This window comes from Bacillus rossius, chromosome 5, assembly GCF_032445375.1.
Source record: "Bacillus rossius redtenbacheri isolate Brsri chromosome 5, Brsri_v3, whole genome shotgun sequence".
Lineage (NCBI taxonomy): Eukaryota > Metazoa > Arthropoda > Insecta > Phasmatodea > Bacillidae > Bacillus > Bacillus rossius.
Genome location: NC_086333.1, coordinates 69,784,634 through 69,793,232, shown reverse-complemented (window position 1 = coordinate 69,793,232; position 8,599 = coordinate 69,784,634). Strand labels below are relative to the sequence as shown.

General features: G+C 37.0%; 1 long non-coding RNA gene across 1 annotated transcript; it reads right to left on the bottom strand.

The window, feature by feature from the left end:
• Positions 1-998: 998 nt before the first annotated feature.
• Positions 999-6,979, bottom strand: LOC134531974 (uncharacterized). Its single transcript, XR_010075101.1, has 2 exons — positions 6,885-6,979; positions 999-2,737 (listed from the first exon to the last, which is right to left on the bottom strand). It is a non-coding gene; the product is annotated as an uncharacterized LOC134531974 (long non-coding RNA).
• Positions 6,980-8,599: the final 1,620 nt, after the last annotated feature.

Sequence of the window (8,599 nt, the reverse complement as noted above, 5' to 3'; positions counted from 1 at the left end):
TCTGCCATGTTAAACAAAAAAAAAAAAATATTTAATATGATTTAATGTAATTTAATGTAAACAGTATAAAAAATTTCTAAATTTCAAGATGGCGAGGGCTTATAGGGCTTATCCAACTTAAACCACTTTTGGCCGGGAACGCTTCTATTATTGTCACCTCGAGGGTCGAGGACGATCATCGCAAAGCTTCATGAAGAAGTGTTGCCTTTTTAGCCCTTAGACGCTTGTCCGTGTTAAAGTTGTATTATTAACTCTACTTACGATTATTCATTGGAAAAAATATATAAATAAGGTAAAAACCACAATGACTAATAGAATAGACTAAAAAAAAAAACAACAACTTTAAGTATGACAGGGATCTACTTACGTTCAATGTTTATAAAATATGTAGTTTACAAATATTTAACAGTCAATAACCCAGAACTCTGAATGGCAACTCTTTGGCTAGTTAATTAGGTTACTTGTCTGATTCATATTGTTACACTGTTCAATAATTTTTCCACACTGACTTAGATTTACAAAATAAAAAAGTATCACTACATTTAGAAAAAAAAACCTTTAAGAATTATAATTAATAAAAAAACAAAGATAGAACAGTTTAAAGAATGTCACAAAATTTCGCAGAATATTTATCTGTAACTTAATAACATTTTTTCTATAATATCAAGGACAATTTTTCTATAATAATTTTAACAATGATTTTTCTAAAAACGTACAGCAAGTGTTAATTTAAAAAAAAAACTACACAGTTTACGAATGCAAAACTTAATAATACACACATCTCAAGCCAAGTAATTTTTTTCTTGTAATTTAGTCAGTATTTTTATGAGGGGTTTATATTTGCTGAACTCAAAATTATAGCAAAATACGAGTACCTTATGTCTACTTACAAAAGTCAAATTTATATAGTCCTTTGATTGTAGTTTACCATGAAATTAAAAATACATAAGCAAAATTTACTGAAAAACGCTGAAGGGTAAAAAAATAATATACCATAGTAAAGTCAACAAAATTTTATTAACAAAAAAAGCAAAACAGAAATGTGATACACAATGTTATTGAGTGTAGAAGTTCATTATAAGAGACATAATCTTTTCCAAGACAAATTTTTTTACATTGGTTTTAATAAAGTTTAAGTAATCAAATTTGTTGAGGATGACATTCCAGAGTTACGTCAAAATCCATCGAAACACAACATGAGAAATCCACACGCGGAATACTGACGAAATTATTTTCCTGAGGGGATTGCATTGGGTAGTTTCAATGTGATGTTTTGTATAAGGGGACGATTTAGAATGTATATTCAGCACCTAGCAAGGTTCACCAACTTAGGTATTGATTTCAAAAGCTGACAGTTTCCCATGGAACGGCACGGAGCGTTACCAGGACCGTAACAAGTTACGCTTCAAGAAAGAATGGCTTAGATTGTTGATTCAGTGCGAATTAAGTGTGCTGCTTAGAGAAATTACTTGAAACGTTGATTAGTTATCTCAGTGACATGGGTCACATTGAAGTCGAACAACGAAAAATTTGACGAGCTGTGCAATTGACTGTTGCATGGGAAGTTTGGCAAGTTACCGGAGTAACATGCTACATTACTGAACATTGGAGCAATTACTCACTGATGCATGGCAAATAGAGGCAGGATATTTCTTGCGAAATTTGCCCGTGCTAGAGGTTTATTCCTTGAAATTGTTGGCCATGTGCAAGAAAACCATCGCCTTACTTGGGCTGGCCATTCAGGAAAGGCGTTAGCTTCCAAACAAGGTTCTCGTGATTCGTCTGCCGACAGTAGACATGCATCAGTTACGAAACACAGATAGAGCTACAGTGTTATGACATGCGTGTAATCTTGCGTGTTGCAAGGTGTGGAATCTCTCGACCCTGTGTTGTTGCCGTCTCGGAAGGTTGCTGGTGTGTAGTCTGCGTTGTGTAACATCGCCTCGAATCCGACAGCAGTACTGGTGGTCCACATATATTCTTCTTCACACGGGTTGTTCGGTGGACAGCGTTCGTAGACCGACTTCACGGGATGTTTTGCAAGCGACAATGGCCAACACTGGTGCTACTTTTAAGGGACCCGCCCTAGTCAGGGTGGTGCGTGTCTTGAGTCAGTGACGCGTGATGACAATAAGTGCGAAGCTCCCAGGTGCTTCCAGCACGGTGTCGCCTCTGGACACTGGCGCGCAATCGTGAATAGGGAAACTATGAGATTAGAGCGGCAAAAGTTATAGAAATGAAGATAAAGTTGTATTGCGAATCTCTTAAGAGTGATTTTCAAAGAATCTTCACCAGGTGTTTCATGTCCTAAAAACTTACTCCGAACGCGTTTTGGACATTTTTACGGGAAACGGAACTAGAGAGCTTGCTTGAATGATTTTTTTTTTTTTTTCGAACAGGCACCTGGTGATATATCTCGGGCGGTTTTCCAAATCGCGCGGCGGCAACGTCTCATTCAAGACGAGTTGCACGACGCGGAACGGGGGGAATGGTTGGGGGAAGTGTGGAGGAGAGAGTGGAGGAGGGGAGAGGAGGCGGGCGGCTAGACGGCAGGCGCCTGGTTGTCGTCCTGCGGCGGCGGCGCGGGCACCTCCGGCGCCGCCTCCGCGCGGCCCTCGGCGGCGGCGGGCTCCTCCTGCGCGGGGGCGGCGTCCACGGCCTGCTCGGGCGGCTGCTGCTCCCCGGAGGCGGCGCGCAGCACGCAGGCGGAGGCCAGCAGCACGACCAGGAACAGCGTCTGTGGGGCAGACACCCTCGGCCGTCAGTCACCTCGGTTCCCACACACACACACACACGCAAACACACGCGTTACAGAACTTTAACTTCTCGCTTATTAGGTATGGATAGCGATAAATTAATAGTATTTTTTTATCTAACACGAAATAATAACTCAAAATATTTAAGATGCGAGTATGATCTCAAATTAAAAAAAAAAAAATACTGAGGAGTAGACGAACACAAGCAGCGTTACGATAATTCCGTAGCATCACTGCTGCGTCATTATTACCCCTCCCCTGCCGTTCCCCCCTTCCGACCGTTACGACCAGAACATTGCATGCTGTGCTACGTACCTATCCTCCATCTCCCTTTCAGTCTTGCCATTCGACCGCTAGTGCATACGTTAGAGTGGCTTCGCCGCTGACGCACTCTCCTGCTCTACCGGTTCCCCCACCAGGAACCTGACTATTCCTTTCATGCGATCGGAATTTTCGTAATGCTCGAAAATTTTAGCCACATCAGTAGAGACCCGGAAAATTCGCGGGTTCATTTCGTGTTATGCTAAAATTCAAATAATTATACCTTAGTGCTGCTTCTGCCATTGGTTCACTGTTAATCTGGAGGACTGAGGGCCAATTAGAGACCCTCACTCATAGACGTGTCGAATCACAGTCCACCCAGTCGAGACGACTCACAAGTCAGCAGCCAATGAACAGTTGGCATTTGCCCGAGTGTGTAGAGGATATTGGCGTCTATCCTGGAGGTCATTGAACCCGCGAATTTTCCGGGTCTCTACCCATCAGTAGAGACCTGCAAAATTCGCGGTTTCGATGGCCTTCAGGATAGACTGCACACACCCCTGTACACTCGGGCAAATAACGCATGTTCATCTGGCTGCCGACTTGTAAGTCGTCTCAGCTGGTTTGTCTGTGATTCGATCCTTCTTTGGTTGAGGGTTTATAACTGGTTGAGATTCGTCCAGATGAACAGTAAGCCAATAGCAAAATTATTTAAGAGGTATATGTGTTTGAATTCTAGCCTATCACCGAATGAATCCGCGAATTTTGCAGGTCTCTACCCATCAGCAATTAAGTTTCATTTCAAAATTCAAAATCATACTTTGGAGAAAAATGAGTTAGGCTACACGTTTTTGACGTGTAACATCTTAGCTCTCAGTAAACGGCGTTTGGTGGGAGTGATTTCGAGAATGCGACAGAAGTTAAGGAACGGTAATAAGCCACAAACACGGTGCTGCCATCTGTGGTGGATGGCGTGGACTAAAGTTCACAAAGACAAAGGAAAACTTTATAATATTAACTGTTTAATGAATTTAAACAACATGGACAGTAATTGTATACAATTCCTTCTCGAAAATCATGTTCAAACAGGACTTTAGTATTTGCCCACTTTTTTTTTTCACTTTTATCGGAGTCGTATCATTAAATATTTCATAATTTATTCCTGCAAATCGAATAAATATTTTAAACCAAATAAAAATCGAATATTTAACAAATGAACTTTAACAGGTTTTTTTGTAATGTTTAATAATGTGACCAATTAATACTGTAAAGCTATTCAGGGAACGATTAACAAATAACTTAAAATGCCCGGGCAAGAAACCGAATCCAGTGTTACCGAGAACATTTCTTTTGTACATAACGAACCAGTTGCTCCGATGTCAATGCATAAATATTCACACTTCACACATCTGCAATTTAACATGATTCATTCAGTTACATTTGGAAAATAAATTTCAGTGCAGATCCGAATTGTGGGCAGAGATTTACGGGACCAAATAGTGGCGACTAGACAGGGCTCGCTTACACGTCGTAGTAGTGGCACTTGTGCCGTGTGTCTTATGTATCGCTCACTAAGTCCTGCATGATCAACATACTTTAAAAGGGAAAACACTGATTCACAGTATATTTCGTACACGTCCGAATACTTTTATTCGTGCAATTTCGGTAATTTTTTGACGTGACAACGTCTAATAAATCGATGAACGCCGGCTGCACGCACGAAAAAGTGTCCCGTTACGCACACTGTTCCGTTACGCTGTCGGCGAGTGCAGTAATAATAGGTTATGTTAAAATTGACTAAAAAATTATGGTGATTCATATAATTGATGATAGATATTTAATTACAGTTTTTTATTTATATGTAAACTCGTTCATAATTATATTTTAACTTTATAGCTAAACGCCAGTTTTTAAAATTAATTACAAGTCATCTACACGTGAACTGTTTCGTCGACTGTTTATAAAGTGAAGTGAAAAGTTAATGTGGTTTTCATTGCTTATTACAACAACAATTTCGGCAATAAAGGTTAATTATTCTTGCATTTTAAAAATCTGATTACTAGTATAATTTCAAGTATTTATTATTTTATTATTAAAATTAAAATGATTCAATTTTATTCATAAAAATATGAAATCATTTCATCAATGTTTTGTTATGACGTTGTCACGTTAAACTATCGTCCGTAAACCGACTTTACAGACAACCAATTTTTTTTTTAACTTCACGTGTAAATGACAGTTTTAACGTTTGCCTGTGCAGCAACGCGGGCAGAGCCATGCGAGTGTCCCTGCGCTGTGATTTTTGTTGTTGTAAATGGAACAGACATAGTCATGTAAAATTACAGATATATATTTTTTTTTACAAAATAATGTTTGCAGAAAATATACTGGGCTTTGATTGTTATCCCGTCATTCATTCTCTGTGTTGTCCCAGTACCTCCAACATTTGGAGTTATTTGTAAAACCGTTCCCTGAAAAGCTTTCCAGTATTGACTGCGCACACAATCAACACGATAAAACAAAATAAAGTCAAATTGTTGAATATTTAATTATAAAATTATTCGCCAATTTTCTTAAGAAGTGCTCAGTATTATCTCGAAAAAAAAGTGTTTCATTTATGCAAAAATAATCATAACCATGTTCCCAACAATCTTACAATATACTTATTTCTTGTAGTATAACAAACTGTTTCTTGGCAAGTGGTTTCTAAAGGAATCATTTGTAAAAGTAGAGAGAATTTTTTTTTGCTGTGTAGGTATCTGCCTAATATTGGGCTCTTCAGATCCGTTACGAGTTTCCATCGAACCACTGAGTCCATCTCGCCAGACGTTCCGCCTGCACTATACAACTCGTCAAGTATGATATAGCACCGTGCGACCGCCTCCTTTTGACACAAGCAAACGTTTCTTTCAACAAAGAACAGTTTGGTTTAATGTGTGCCACTACTTAGTCATGTTTCAGACAAAGGTTTTTTAAATTTCTTGTTTGACACAATTTTATACGATTAAAGTTATTTTGCATTGTCATTAAAATAGTTCATCAGTGTTTTTTTATTTTATTGTTATAAATAAAAGGTTGTCATACAACCCAATTTATTGTAAGTTAGAATCAATATTGATGTTTAAATCATAACAATCTTAATTTTCAAATTTGTATAGCATACTTTTAAATTAAACAGATTTCAAAAGAATTTGCCAACTAAACGCCTGCGCGCAGTAAAAAGACAGTTTATAACGATGTTAGCTTAAAACAAAAGCATCTGAGGGACCCAAATATTTCCAAGCGTGTTTTCACGCCAAAAGAGTAAATGTCAATGTGAAATCTGCGCTTTTAATATGAATTTATTATTTTTTATAAATAAAAAAGTTCCGTGGTTTGCAATGTAGGCTCAACCATCAAGTCAAATGAGCGTATAAATCGCAATTATTTCACTTCATTGAAACAATTACTCCCACTTCCTTAAAAAAGAGGGAGAAATATAAATGGAACGACGCCATATTTGTTCCAAAAATTTAAATGCCTTTTTAACCTTAAATTTGTTTTGATTTCACTTTTTTTTAAAAGCAGAGGTTACACAATAAGAGATTGTCAAAGACTATATTACAGTATTACGGAGTTGTAGCCACCCCCAGAAATTAAATAAATGCTAAAAGTAAATTATTTAAAAGAAAAAAAAGCGTTTTGTGTAGCCAGTCATAAGCAACTTCGAGAATCAATAAAATTATTTATTATGATTAACAAAGCCATATTCTTAAAATCCAATTAGGGAAAGTTGTTTTGTCCTAAAAACTGTTGAAACCAAGATGGCGTCCCTCCTGTTCAATAGGCAGCAATGCCACTTTAGAGGTAAACGTGTGATCGTCTTACCTTGGAGTACATGTTGGTCTGGTTGTAGACGAGACGAGACAAGTGGTGCACAAGGGTTTTTGAGCGGCTTAAATACCCGCCCGGACGTCGAAAATCGATTGAGCGTTCGGAAAAACTAAAAAACAAACAAACACATGCATCCTGGACTTTGTGTTTGAAAAACAACATACCACGAGTTGTGTACGTGTTGTTCAGTGCGATGCGATACTCATATAGCAAAGCGCGCTGGAATCCCGCGCGTGACGAGCTCTACACACCGTCTGAATGTTTGCTTTCATGTACGTACTTGCTGCAGTAGGGGATTTAAAGTCTTTTACGGTTCTTGCTCATCGATGAATACATTTATCTGAACATTTCCCACCTAATCAACGAAGGAGTAGAGAGTAAAATAAAATGATTATCATATCTTATCATATCATAAATATGACTGATTTCCCCCTCTTTTTAAATATTGGAATTACAAGTTTCATTACAGTATATCTATTATTCATTAAGAAGGAGAATTCGTAGAATCCTTAAGGTTTAAAGTAAATGATAGAGTATAAATATAAAATTGAATTTTTTTTTTTGTCCCATATGCGTTCCTAAACCATTCAACCGATTACGAAAAACCATTGCGCACTTGACCTTTGAAAAACGATGAAGACCACTGGCTAAGTGAGATTTTGATAGAGTTAACCATTTAAGCAAAATTTAATTATTCTTGATGATATTTCTTCATTTCATTGTTAAAGCATCGTTCATATTAGTGTATGGAGTGGGTGTATGTTCTAAAGTTGAAGTCAACTGGTTAGCAATTTGTAAGCAAAACAAATCGTAGCGGTATAAAGGCATATATATATATTAATGTTTGTTTGTTTACCCCGTATTCGTTCCTATGGTATTCAAGAGATGGCGCGATACAATTTTTCCCATGGAGGTTTCTTAGTACAATAATTTTACAGTAGGTGGCGCGCGAATCGTTTCAACAAATGTTTGTATTTCATATAGTTAAGTGGCAGTTCTTATGTTTTCGGTGAATTAGTGTGCACGAATTACAGAATTTAAATGACTCAAATAGAAACAGCATCAATTCACAGAATTGAACTGAATCAAATACAAACAGCGACATTTCAGTTCCTGTGTGATATAAACAATGATGAACGAGTAGTTTCAACAAATGTTTTTATTTAATATAGTTTAGCGGCAGTTGTTGTGTTTTCATTGTATGTGTGTGAGCTCAGGAGAGAATTAATTTGAATTAAATATAAAAAAATAAGATAGAGAGAGATGGAGTGATAGATAGAGACATAGAGAGACACATATAGAAAGATGTAGAGAGCTATAGAGAGGAGAGTGAGACAGAGATAGATAGTGGGAGATAAAAGGTATATATATATATATATATATATATATATATATATATATATATCGTCGGTCTTTTGCAAAAAGGTGCCAAGTAACATTTTTTACCATTTTACTTGGCACCTTTTTGCAAAAGACTGACGATATAAAGATAAAGAAATATAGGGAGAGATAAATAGAGATAGAGATATAGATAGAGGTAGATATATGTAGATAGAGAGAGGTAGAATATATGTAGATAGAAAGATATAGAGATATTAAGAGCTATTGATATACATAGATGTATACAATACAGATATAAAAAAGAGATGGAAAATTAGAGAGATAGAGAGACAGTTTTTTCTATTAGTTCTAAGTTTATTTTATAAAAA